General features: G+C 36.4%; 1 long non-coding RNA gene across 1 annotated transcript; it reads right to left on the reverse strand.

Annotated features, from left to right (window-relative positions):
- Positions 1-8,171: 8,171 nt before the first annotated feature.
- Positions 8,172-8,599, reverse strand: LOC149927036 (uncharacterized). Its single transcript, XR_016474134.1, has 3 exons — positions 8,512-8,599; positions 8,358-8,445; positions 8,172-8,289 (listed from the first exon to the last, which is right to left on the reverse strand). It is a non-coding gene; the product is annotated as an uncharacterized LOC149927036 (long non-coding RNA).
- Between the last annotated feature and the right edge of the window lie 4,830 nt (positions 8,600-13,429).

The raw sequence follows: 13,429 nt of genomic DNA on the forward strand, positions 1-13,429 counted from the left end.
TCAATCAAAATCGCTAACGACATAAATATATCTTTTGTTTTTCTAACTTTTTGGATTTATTTTTTTTAACCGGCTCAAATTGCCTTTGGAACGTCAAAAAAAAACCAAGAAAAGTACAATTTATAAAAAAAGAATCTTTCTGCGCGGAACCAATATAAAAAGTATCTGATTTTTTTCGCCTCTGTTTCTACTTTTTAGTTTGATCACGATTTCCTTATAGCCGAATTTCTCTCTGAAAATGTCAACAAAACTGGGAACCAGAATCTTTTCTTTCTTTTGCCAATAATGAAGCTGTAAAAACTACCTGGGGCTGTCCAAACAGGGCACCCTTAACGAAGGCACCCAACATCCTTTATATCCTAAATTAGAACAGAAATTCGTCGTTTTTCGGTTTCACACATTCTTTGGGAAACGTTTTCTCTTGTCCGATGGAGAGGTTGAAAATTTAAGCTCTAAACTCTTAGTGGAGAATATTGCAACGCATCATGGGTAGTTTGCCATTTAGTAATGGGTAAAATCGTTATCCAGGTGGCGCACTCGTGCGCAGTTTGGGTGGTTGAGGGATTAAAACACAATCAATAAAAGACGCTCTATTTTTATTTCCTCTCCTTACGCGCATGAATAAAATACTCACTTTTTTATGTTAGTTTTATTTGTAAGTAAGGATAAAGTTGATAGCGCACCCACATTTTTTCTTTCAGGAGACGCGTGCGAAATGAAACGAGCCCTTCTATATTGAAATATTAGGTAGTGCGCGCTTTATAATATAACGCTTTTACAAGTATGTCCTGGCTCTCTGTATTACTAGTTCTAGGCAAATTGCTGAACAGGTTTATTTAAGGGTCTATTTTCAACCAATCAAACCAACTGAAATTAGCTTTTAAGGTATCTTTTGACTGTCTATAAAATCAGAATAAACATGTCCTAATAACTTTTACTTTAGTGGCGTTGTAAAGGCTAGAACGGCCCCAGAAAAAACCCTAAAAACACATGAAGCATCCATTTTACAAAGATAAATAGTGTTTGGTGCTCCCCCGCCCCTAGTGAAAGTGGGGGAATGAATAGTAAATATTGAGATAGAGAGTTTGAGTATAAAAAATAAGTTAAATGTTTCTTTTTGCAATTTTTAATCTGTAAATAAATGTTTGTAGTTTTGTTGAAAATGGCTTTGTTTATTGCAACGTTACAAAAGCCATTATTCACTGTGTAAATAAAAAATTTCTACTTCGTGGACCCTAGTTTACCCGAAAAATAGCCAAATAAATGTTTTATCTCAGAGGTGGGCAAATATTGTGAGCAGCTTCCAAATATTCATGTTCAGAATTTTCTCACTCGCTTGATCAATTGAGCGAGTGCTCATGCCCGATGATCTTATTTTCTTTCTCTCAACTGAGCAGTCTCACGGTGAGCACCGAATAGTACGCTCAGTCAGTGAATAAAACGAATCGACTAGAAAAATAATTTTATTAATTTCTTCACACCACGCTGTGAGCCAATTCCGTCGCTCATCGGGATGCAATGTGAACAAACCACTGCCTCTCTCAGCGCGATCTCGCTCAGAACTTTCTAGTGAACGAATTATCCCGCTGCTAGAGGACATCTGATCTCGCTCACCACACCGTGAACAATAACCGACTGAGCGAACTGTTCTGGGCTCAAACTGAGCTTGCTCAATTTCTCTTTCTCGCTGAACAAGATCAGCCGAACCTCGTATTTAAAGTGCTCGCTCGTTTCGAGATGATTTTCAGAAAATAGCGCTCATAATTTTTGCCCGCCTATGCTTTATCCAGGGTTGGCAAAAACCCGGCAAAAACAGGTTTTCCCTGGTAAAAACCGGAAAAAAGTGCAAAAAACTCTTTTCATGCTAAATTAATCATTGATATATCTATTAAGTGACTAATTTGGTCATTGCAAATAGGAGAGATGAAAAAAGGCCAGAAGAAGACTGAATAGAATAGAAGAATATACTGCTTTAGTTATTTATTTTTTTTTTCAATTTTGCCATTGGAGGTGGAAAAACCATGGAAGTACGATTTTCCACACGGTTTTTAACAGGAAAACAATAGGTGGAAAAACCTTGATTGTTCCACCCTTGGCAAAATTTTGCCAACCCTGGATTTATCCGTTGCAAAGTAGATCATCAAGTATCAAAAAGTATCGGTACAAAACAATCTAATCACACGAAGACTTACCAGGCTTGTTCAAATGCAATTTGATTTCAGAAATAAATTTGCATTTTACATTTTGCAATTTGAGTTTCTAGGAAGCTATTTTGCATTTTACATTTTGCAATTTGAGTTTCTAGGAAGCTATTTTGCATTTTACATTTCGCATTTTGTGGGTTTGTTATGTGGAAAAACATTTGCAATTTGTTTTCTAGCTGGTACCTTCATCGCTGCTTTTGTAAAGAAAGTTCGTCTGCTAATTATTCCCAAGTAAATCTCACTTACTCAGAAGCAGACGAACATTCGTACTGTGCCACCGCTTTATTTCCTGGCTATGAGGATTGTTTTGAAATCTCTACGGAATTATTATGAATTAATAATTAATAATAATAATAACTCATTAGTAATTAATAATTAATAATTAAAATATAAATAATTAAAAGTAAACAGAGTGCATTTGTAAAAACATTTAAAATGCATTTTGTATTTTTCTTTCGAGCTGCAAAAACCATTTTAAATTTTCCATTTTGCATTTAGAAAAACCAATTTTCAAAATGCATTTTGAGTTATGGAGAAAGTATTTTGCATTTTACATTTTGCAATTTGCGTTATGGAGAAAGTATTTTGCATTTTACAATTTACATTTTGAACAACCCTGAGATTTACGTTGGTAAATAAATAGTTATTTATTTGGTTTTAATTGTTACATGGACATCGCTTTGAGGAGAAAAACGTACTGTCAATAGAACAGGTTGCTAATTATTTCTAGTGCGATGTAAAATTAGCGCAACACCGCTTTGGAATTGGAATCAATTATTAATTGATCAACTGCATCGTAAAGAAAGATATCTCCACGAAGGTCGTTTGTTAAAGCGCTTAAACCCGCACTTTAACGACATTCTTGTTAGCTGATACCGGTGGATCAGTTCATTTCGCGTGGACTCCAATCACCATCTATCTTGGGACTTCACTTTATTATTCATTATTTTATCGTGGATTATAAAACTAGAGGGCATCGAATTCGCTCTCGACTATACGCCATAATCCATTTTGGACTAAGCGGGTAGGCTTCTCTCTTCAATTAGCGCACCTCATAACTAACGAACTTACAATAGGAACCCCCAACAGAGATAGAGAGCGAGAGAGGTCGCTGCGGATTCTTGTGTAAATCCGGGGACGAAAAGCCCTTTAATCCGCGGGATTCCTCAGCCCTTTATCACCATATCACTTTGCCCCTAATAACTCTTTAGTCCAACCACCTGCGCGCCGTCTTTCGGCGGCGTCTTCATTTACATTTTGAGCGTTTCGATCTGGCCTCCTGCACCTCCCCACCAACCACCCCTCCGTTGTCTAGAGCGCCCCTGGAGACGGATATACTAACTAACTCCGTGGAATGTCGGAAAGGTTCTGGTATTTAGCAAAATTATGGCACGGTCGCATTAGGCTAGTCACTTCCCCCGTTGAGAAATGCTTGATCAGCTTTTATTTTTATAAGGGGTATTTATAGACTTACCAATAGATGGCATTCGTCTAGGCCATTAAAATGTAACATGGGACTTTGTAGACTCAATGCGGAGTTTTCGCAATTCGCGGATGAGTACACCTAGAGCAGCATGGCGCCGATTAGATTTGGGTCGGCGGCGGTGTTTCGCGATAATCACCCCGGCGGCGGCGCGGTACGGCGATTTTTCAAAAATCCCCGGGGCGTTGACATTTTTCGGCGGCGGCGGCCCGAAGGGGCAAAAGTTTCTCCTCCTTTTGAAAATTTTGGAAAATAAATTCCAAAATGTTTTTGAAGGAAAAAAAATAAAGTTACATAGATATTCTCAAAAACAATTTGGCGGCGGGATCAATATTTATGGGCGGCGGTGTTGGATCGGCGGCGCTAGGCTCTAGGTACACCACATCACGTCACAATATTTAAGAAGTGTGCTACTGCGCCTAACAATTTAAAATGTGAAAATTATTCCATGACTATATGAGTTTTCACCCACTCCGCCTAACGATTTAAAATGTGAAAATTATTCCATGACTATACGAGTTTTCACCCACTCCGCCTAACGATTTAAAATGTGAAAATTATTCCATGACTATATGAGTTTTCACCCACTCCGCCTAACGATTTAAAATGTGAAAATTATTCCATGACTTCATAATTTTTCACCCACTCCGCCTAACGATTTAAAATGTGAAAATTATTCCATGACTATATGAGTTTTCACCAACTCCGCCTAACGCTTTAAAATGTGAAAATTATTCCATGACTTTATAATTTTTCACCCACTCCGCCTAAAAACGAAAGGTATCCTACAAATATACATGTTTCATTCGACTAACAATTGAAATATAGGAACCTACACACATATCTTATTCTTCTAATTATACTTATTTTATTTAATGTATTAAATTTATAACTCAAGAGTAACTGTAAAAACTGATAAAAAGGGGGCAAAAAGATCCACACTAAAGAAATTTCAAATAATTACAAAACTAACGAATAGTTCTTTTTATAAAGTAAAGTGGCCTTCTTGTTTTAATGTTGCTCTTACGTCACAGTCTCTTACTTTTACAAGTCTACGAGCGCACGCTAACAGTCGCGAGGAATTCAAGCGCGCGTGCAAATCACTAGTGCGAAGAATATATTAATAAAGCTGGGTCTTGTGACGTAAGAGCAACATTTTAACAAGGTAGGCAAGAACACATTTTATTTAATAAAATCAACTATTACTCTTACCATAAGTATATAATATTGTTACATAAGAGTGACAATTCCTATACTTCACATGCAAAAGTTTTATTGAGAGCTATTCACAAAACAGATTGTATGTACTGTCTTCGTCGCCGTTTTGCGTACACTTGCTAACGCGTCACACGTAGCCTTTGACAGCGCCTCGCTTGGGGGATATTTTATTCTGGTGATGACGTCACTCCGTTACTAGCTCTCAGTAAAATATTCCCCAAAGTAAAAAAATTATGGAACAATATTATAGACTTATGCTCTTACCAATAGGTCTTCCAGAATTACATAGAGACGCGAAAATCGGACCAATTAGAACTTCAAATCAAAAACGAATTAAAAAGTAATTAAAATAGCCGGAATTTCCAACGGTAGACTGAAATCGCACTATTTAATTATAATAATTTGAAATTATTAATGATTAGACTTAGCTCATCTTTTCGGTCACAGCCAACTTAGATCTGCGAGGAAGCGAGCGGATCTAAGTTGGCCGTGTTTCGGTTTAGTTAATCTCGAGTCAGATTCCCGGCACGGTACTCAGAAATGCATGTTACGGTTTAAATACGTTTATTAATCACATTCAATTGTGTTTATAAGTTGACACATTGCTATTTAAATGAAAGGATATTGGTAAATTTACAAACACTTTTTTAAATATTATTTTCTTTTACATCCTATCAGTTGTAAGTAAACATATCAATTGTAAATAAATACCGGGGTTGAAAGCTAGGGTTGGATTTTTCTATAATATATATAAATATTTCAATTAATTTCATTCGTTTCTCCTGCAAAGTTGACAATTTTTTTATTTAAAATGTACTAGTTTTTTTTAAATTTACTATTATTTTCTATATAATTTACTAGTTTTTTCTATAAAAGTTACTAGTTTTTTATCAAACGTTCTAGTTTTTTATATCAAATGTACTAGTTTTTCTATAATATACACTGGTTTTTTATATAAAATATATATTTTTTCATGCAATATACTGGTTTATATATGTTTTTTCTATTGATTCCTATGAAAACGTTACAGACAAATAATCCACATTTCTGTAGGTTTTTTATAGAAAACTCCGGTTTTTATTCTATAGAAATGTTATAGAAAATTATAGTACGTGTTTAATTCTCGAAGACATGCATATTGGTACGAGTAATTCGTAAGTTTTGTAATTTCTTAAAATTTGTTTAGGGTTTAGCTTTTTTTGTCCATTTTCATTATGGACTTTTCAACACTTTTTTCGTGCAGGCCTGTTTATCAGTACAACAAACATCTTTTTCTTCCGTTGTTTTTTATTTTCTAGATCGCCAAACTGAACGTCGATTTTTTTTTCAATATAGCTAAGATAGCCTACGTTAAGAGAGTATATACCATTTTACCTGGATTTAACAGCCAAATGAGTACAGTTTCGTATTCCTATTACCTATTTAAAATCTGGCTAAACCTTTATTCTCAAACGGTGAAAATGCCTGTACGATGACTGTAGAAAAATGTGTGAATTTTCCCAAATCCGTATCTAAAATCACTGTTAGATGTCAATTCGCTAGCGAAACGGGTATAGGTGGCGCTGCCGTCGCTACCCCTGCAGCTTGGTTTTCCGGCGTATAATGGTGATCAAAATCAAAACAAATCCAAGAAATATGGCGGTTCACATTAACGCTAGAGGTGGGAGAAGTTGTGCGGTCCCTTTTTGCAATAATACTCCGCTTAAAAAACGTAAAACTGAAGAAAATAGTGAAGAACCAAAGCCAGGATTATCATTTCATAAATTCCCAAGTTGTAAGAAACTTTTAAATGTATGGTTAACAAAGATAAAGTCGGGGGAAAGGCCTAATAAGTGGGCTCAGATTTGTAGCGCCCATTTTACAGATGATGACTTCTTGGAAAGAAATGGTGAGATGCAAATAATATTAATTATTTTAAAATAAATTAATCGGAAAACTCATCAATAGATGGTAGATCTGTAAGAAGACGTTTGAAATGTAACTCCATTCCCTCCCAAAAATTGCCATGTAAGCCAATTAAAGAATCAACCGAAGTTAGAATAAAAGAAAGAGCTCAACGTTACGTAAAGCGTTCTAAAGGTATTCTTATTTTATGGTAAACTTTTGTGAAATAATAAATAGAATAATAACATAAATTTAATTTTAAATCAAGCAGTTCTATGTTCAACATCGCCAATAACAGATTCCATTGCCCCAAAAGTTGTTGCAAGCGCAAGTGAACCAGCTCCGGATGATAATGTTTCGTCTGAAGTAACAACTGAAGCCCAAGGAAAGGACAAATCTCACAAACCATCTAGAGTAACGAATGCGTCTATTGGTGTTCAAGTTTATTTGGACCATGGAAAGTATTTTACTGGGTCAAGAGTTGGAATTTCAAGCAATGGAATGAAAAATGCTGATTTTGTGTCTCTTACTGGCATTGGGAAAGAACTATTTGAAAGCCTTTCAAGTGAGGTTTTAGGGCTTGAAAACCAGAGCGAGCTCGCTAATTTTCTAATGCCTGTAAAAGATAGGGTGTTGTTAACCCTAATAAAGCTTAAGTCAAATTTGACATTTGACGCTTTGGCTTCATTATTTGTCATTTCGAATTGAACAGTTTCAACATATTTGTGAATGATAGTGAGCTTGCACGTTAGCCTTCATTTTTTCCCATTTTTGAGGTTTTGATGTACAAGAGATCTCATTATGGAGCTGGTCTAACTCTTCATACCGATTTATGTAAAATAGACCTGCTACACTGTGTTTACAAAATCCAGAGTTTCTAAAAAATAATTTTAAATATGTTAGGGTAACTGCGCTTAAGGAGACAGATATCGCGTACACAAGCTCTGGGTTTCCAAAGGCGCTTAAAAACTCAAAAAGCCAATCTTGGGCGGTTGACCAAACTTTGTCTATGGAGATGAATCAGCAGAAGTTCCCATTTTCGTATTTCCAGCGCCGCTGGAAACCCAGCTTTTGTATTTCAAAAAATCCCAAGTATAAAGAGGAGAGTGAAGCTTGAGCAACATGGTACTACAAATAGCTAACTGCTATGCCTTAATCAATACTTTAACTAAGGGTTGCTTTGCTAATTATTATTATTATTACATTTTTGGGATATGATGTTTCTTCTTCATCACACCACAGACAATAATTATAAATAAAAACATTTACCCGCTTTTACAGGAGCAGTTGACACTTTGAATTACATGTTTTTTATCTTCCAATTTCAATACTAGCTTTAAGGAATGTGGTTCCCCACTTGGTGCACTCGACTGAATTACAAATCCTTCGATTGAAATTAGGCCATCTTCTTCGTGAGAGAAAAAAAACTTGAAAGATCCTTTTGGGCTTTCTCTAAACATCCGTTCTCCTTCTTCCAAATTTCAACCATGGTGAGATTCACTTTTATAGAATAAATAAGAGGTTTAAATAGAATAATATAATAGAATACCAATTAAATGTTAGCATACCTTTTTGAGATGTCATCTTTTATTTCAACAATATTGCTCCAAGGCCCACTCTAACAATGTTTTAAGTAAATCCAAAACGACTTCAAATCTTAATGACAGTATATAATTAGAACCAAACATTATGTCTTTAAACTTGACATTCAATCCTACTTACCAAGAAAACACTAATTCGCTGTTAAAACGTATATAATCCCATCTCATCAGTGGCACACCACTATTTGCTGAATGCTGATCAACACTATATAGTTACGCGCCGTGTGGATAGGGGGCGCTGCCGGAGTTTTCGTTAGCGAATAGAGCAGTGATTGCAGGCCATAAAAACGGGGTAGGTACAGTTGTTCGAATTTCAATCGTCCGAACGGTGGAACAAATGTTCGAATTTCATTCGTTCGAACCGCCGAAATAACAAACATTTCAATTGTTCGAATTGGACAACTTGTTTGTTTCATTCGTCCGAATCGGTAGCATCACTTGTCCGAATTCTGTCGCTAAATTAGTATTTCTTATTGCTGTTTTTTTTTTGGTCTGGATTTTTTTTAGTGGAAGAATTAAAAATTTTCCTTTGGTAAGTGGGAATTGCGTTGAATGTTGTGGATATTTTAGGTTAGGTTAGGTTAGGTTCACGTTAATGTTACTATTTTCTTATATTAACAATATTTAAAAAAAACAACCAATTCCTAATGTTCGAAAAAACGGACAAACGATTATTAGAACAAGTGAAATTCGCCAGTAAAGTTAACATAAATTGAACGACTAAATCACCAACAAAAGTTGTGATAAATGTTTCGGGCAAATTAAATACGTTTTCAGACCATCGATCCTGTTTTCCGGCCTTCGGACAAATGATCATTCGGACATTTGTACCACCGTTCGGACGAATGAAATTCGAACAAATGTACCCAAATCATAAAAACATCTAGAGGATGTGTAGAACACCAACTGGAATATTTTTAGTATTATTATTTAGATCTAATTAAGGAAATTAAACATTGTCTACGCGTTTTTCTTACTACTAATTTATAATTTCTATTATACGAAACAGCCTTCTGCAGTTTTACGGAATCAATTCGTGCTGTTTTAGAAAAGCTTTTTCTTGTTTTTTTTCCCGTTGAACAAAGTTTTCCGCTCTGTAACGTTCCCTAGTCTTAATTAATCTAATTGACTAATCATGTTTCCCACTCTTCCGGGAAACGTAGTTCTCCTTTCTCCAGTGTTTAGTATGCCAAAGTCGTTAAGTTCTTTCACTTAAGTGAACCGCAGTTTTTTGGTCGATTTTCCCAATTTCCTTTACATTCTCTTACGTCTGCTCCCTTGATAGCAAAAGACGCTTGCTATCGAGTAAGTTGCAAATTATTCGTTACCGCCCAAATATAAAGTTTCGTTGCTTTCCACTTCGTAGTGAATTAGAAATAATTAGTATAACCATAAGGGTATAATATTGATACATAGAATAAAATTTAAATATTACGCAACGGATACTTCATGGTTTTACAACTTTTATTGTATGGTTAAAATATACTTTAACACGCTAGCTTTCGGGTCGGAACCCCTCTTCAGGCGTACAGTTTACAAATGATTTAAAATAATTATTATTTTTTCTGCCTGTTTTCCTTTAAGTTAACTTCCCGCCGCGCAAATATCCTGGTGGTTGTAAAACCATGAAGTATCCGTTGCGTAATATTTAAATTTTATTCTATAATTCAAACCATGGTCGCTAAAATAAATATATACGATTGATACATAAGTGTGACACTTCCTATAGTAAAAATTTTACTAAGAGCTATTCACGAGATAGACTGCATTACGGGCTTCGTCGCCATTTTGCGTCCGCTTTCTAACGCGTCACACGTAGCCTTTGACAGCTAGGGGGCGATTTTCTTCTTGTAATGACGTCACTTCGGTACTAGCACTCAGTAAAATATTCCCCAAGGTAACAAACTTATGGAATAATATTAAAGACATCAATCATCAACTAGGCTAATACCCAAGGCACCACCTTAGGCCTAAGTCATCATGCGACTTTTAAAGCCATTAACTCAGGTGGCCGGGTTACTTATGGTAGAACGCCAAAACAATTTGAATTTTAGCGTGATGATTGACGTCATTGTCTACAAGTTATTTATCAATATAGAGTTTAGGTTTGGATACGAAATGTGGATGATACTTATTCCGTGGTCAAATCCGAAAAATCTCCTATAGAATTATAGGATTCTAATACTGAATTTTGTACGTTCGTACAAAGACGCGCTCACGTTTATCCTTTAGAGGGCACGCTAAATTGGCATCACCATATTATCTAGCAAGGATATTACCAGAATCATCTTGGTAGGATATGTAATCTACCAGAGTTAGGGGGAACAATTCAGACAGAACCATAGTCCATGACGTCACAAACTAATCGCGTAAATGAAAGCCGCATTGTGGTGCTGCACGTAAATTTAACTTTAATATTAAATAAACTTAACGGCGGTACTTCATCAAGTAAGTTACATTTTCGCAAAACCCATCATCAAATGAACGAGAAAATATGAAGTAGTTAAGTTTCTATTCCGAAAATCTATTTGCAAACTTTCTCTTTAATTATTATGCTTAGAATACAACATTGTTTACCAAATGTGAAGCGTCAAAATATATAGTAAATAATCTTATAGCAATTGATGAAGATAATTTCGCATCAACTCCGAAATTAGATTAGAGAGCGTATAGTTAGAGCTCATTTGGTAAATTATCATTTTTGCACGTAGGTTCTCCTTACAATTTGGACATTTTAATTGAAAATATGATGAGATAGAGGAGGTGGAAGTCTACCAACGCTCTAAGCTCTTTCGACCCAAAATATTCTCAACGGTATTTCAAATTTTGCGAGTTCGGTTCAGAAATTAAGCGGTAACTCAATAACATCAAACGAACCATAAATTAGGGTAACTGAATTTGCCTGGAACTTAGCATGGAGGTCTTGAAAGAGATGGGAGTAGGGCTGGGAGTTGGGCAGTGTACGGACCAGCTCGATAGATTGCGTTGAATGAGTAAGCTAGAAAGCGGCCCGTGAGGTGCGCTACCAACAGCTGGGCTTTCGATCCGAAGCCAGTTGCCATTCGATTGCTTCACACGGGGGGGGGGGGGAGAGGGGGGCAGAGGGGAACAGAGAGGGGGGGTTTAACACTAATTAATCACACTCGCGTAATGCCCCAACCGAGTAGCCAAAATCACCACTGAGGGAGTTGCCGTATACCTCTTTTCCAAAGTGTATCGTCGGCTTATTCAACATTTAAAGCGACGTCGCCTTGAGCTTAGACATCCGCCTCTTCCGCGAGATACTAAATGAAGCGTCGGCTACGGTGGTGCACGCCGCCCTTCCCTAGTAAGCCTTTTCACTGTTAATCTCGCTTTGGGTATAATCCGTGGTTTCCTATCCCGCCACGTTGCCCCTTTTGTGTCGTCCGCTAAATGATTTAATATAGCGAATTGATTCATTAATCAGCGTTCCTTTACTACGCTAAAGGGAATCCGAACTGACTCGCTTTTGGGCCTATGACTCCCAAAAAGACTACACTTTCTCTTACTCCTTGTTGTCAACTTCTCCTTGTACACCGGCATGTCGTAGAAGATTTTTTTTTTATATTGTGATGAGATGTCTGTACCTCACTCAGAGGCGAATGTAAAATAATCTGGAATGCTTGGAGACGGCCTTTTTGTCAAGATGTCTAACTCTAGACCCAGAATCTACCCAACACTATAACCTAATAAACCATACAAAAACTTACTTCAAAATTGAGTAAACCCGCGTTTGGGTAGACAAGCCCCTCTTTCTGTACTTCCCAATTAATTTAAATTAAATTAATTTAATTAACTAAGTAACTAATTAATAATTTATTTTATAAATATTTGTGTATGTACAGGGTGGAAGACTCAGCCGTGGTCCAGCCTCGGTACTTCTCCTAGTACACCAGAGTGCTGCGGGTCGAACACTTCTACAGGCGCTGGTATTCCAAAAATAGACCAATGGCATAATTAGAAGCGCATCTTTATCCAATCGCCCGAAAAAGCATTTGGAAGACGCGCTTCTAATTCTCCCATTGGTCTATTTTTAGACTAGGAAAAGTACCGAGGCTGGACCACGGCTGAGGAATCCAATTCTCCCATTGGTCTATTTTTGGCCTACCAGCGCCTGTAGAAGTGTTCCATCCGCAGCACTCTGGTGTACTAGGAGAAGTTTCGAGGTTGGACCACGGATGAGGCTTCCACCCTGTATATTTTGTAATTTAAAATTTTAGTTTTAAATTTTAATCTACTCTGTACCTGCGAGTCATATGAACTCCTCCGGTTTTAAAAGGGACCATTGTATTTTTATAAGGTAATTAAAATATTCATTCATTCATATTTCTAATAAAAATGTAAATAATCCTGTAAGCTTAGATCCTCCCTGATGCAAAAGGGACCTCAAGTTGGGCAGTGGGAAAATAAAGATTCATTCGTTCATGCGACGGTTTGGACATTTCTACAGGGGACTAGCCTATTTTTGATCTACTGAAGTAAAACTGAAATTATCGTTGGGATTAATTTTTAATGTTTTCCCACTTTTTTAAAAATATTTGATAAATGAGCCTAGTTTGAAAGGGATCTGTGTTCGTCTCCGTAAATTAAGTTTTTTTTCTTCGCTTGATCGAGGTGGATTTTACTTTTTGTTGTCTTTTGAAATCGATACAAGATTATAAAATTGAAATTCGTTGTATCATTACACCACGAAGAAAATAAGGTGTAGGCTGTCTTATCGACAATCTTTTGACTAGGTCTGTAGTTCGAATGTTCAAACCATAGATAAAATAACTTCGTATATAGATAGGAAACTTCAATGGGGCAAACTGACTCTCACGAGATTGCCCTGACATCTAGTGACTGCGCCAGTTGGCTGTGTTCCCAAGAGTGTAGAACGTATTGAGGAATTTGAGGTCGGAGTTTTGGGAATAAACGTATTTTGCAAGGTAAATGTCTTCAAATATACAAGAAATAGCGTTTAAAACAAACTTGAAATCATTACTGAATGCTATTCTTTAGTGCTATTTTTTAAATTT

Source organism: Leiobunum rupestre, chromosome 9 (assembly GCF_980474605.1).
Source record: "Leiobunum rupestre chromosome 9, qqLeiRupe1.1.hap1, whole genome shotgun sequence".
Taxonomy (NCBI): domain Eukaryota; kingdom Metazoa; phylum Arthropoda; class Arachnida; order Opiliones; family Sclerosomatidae; genus Leiobunum; species Leiobunum rupestre.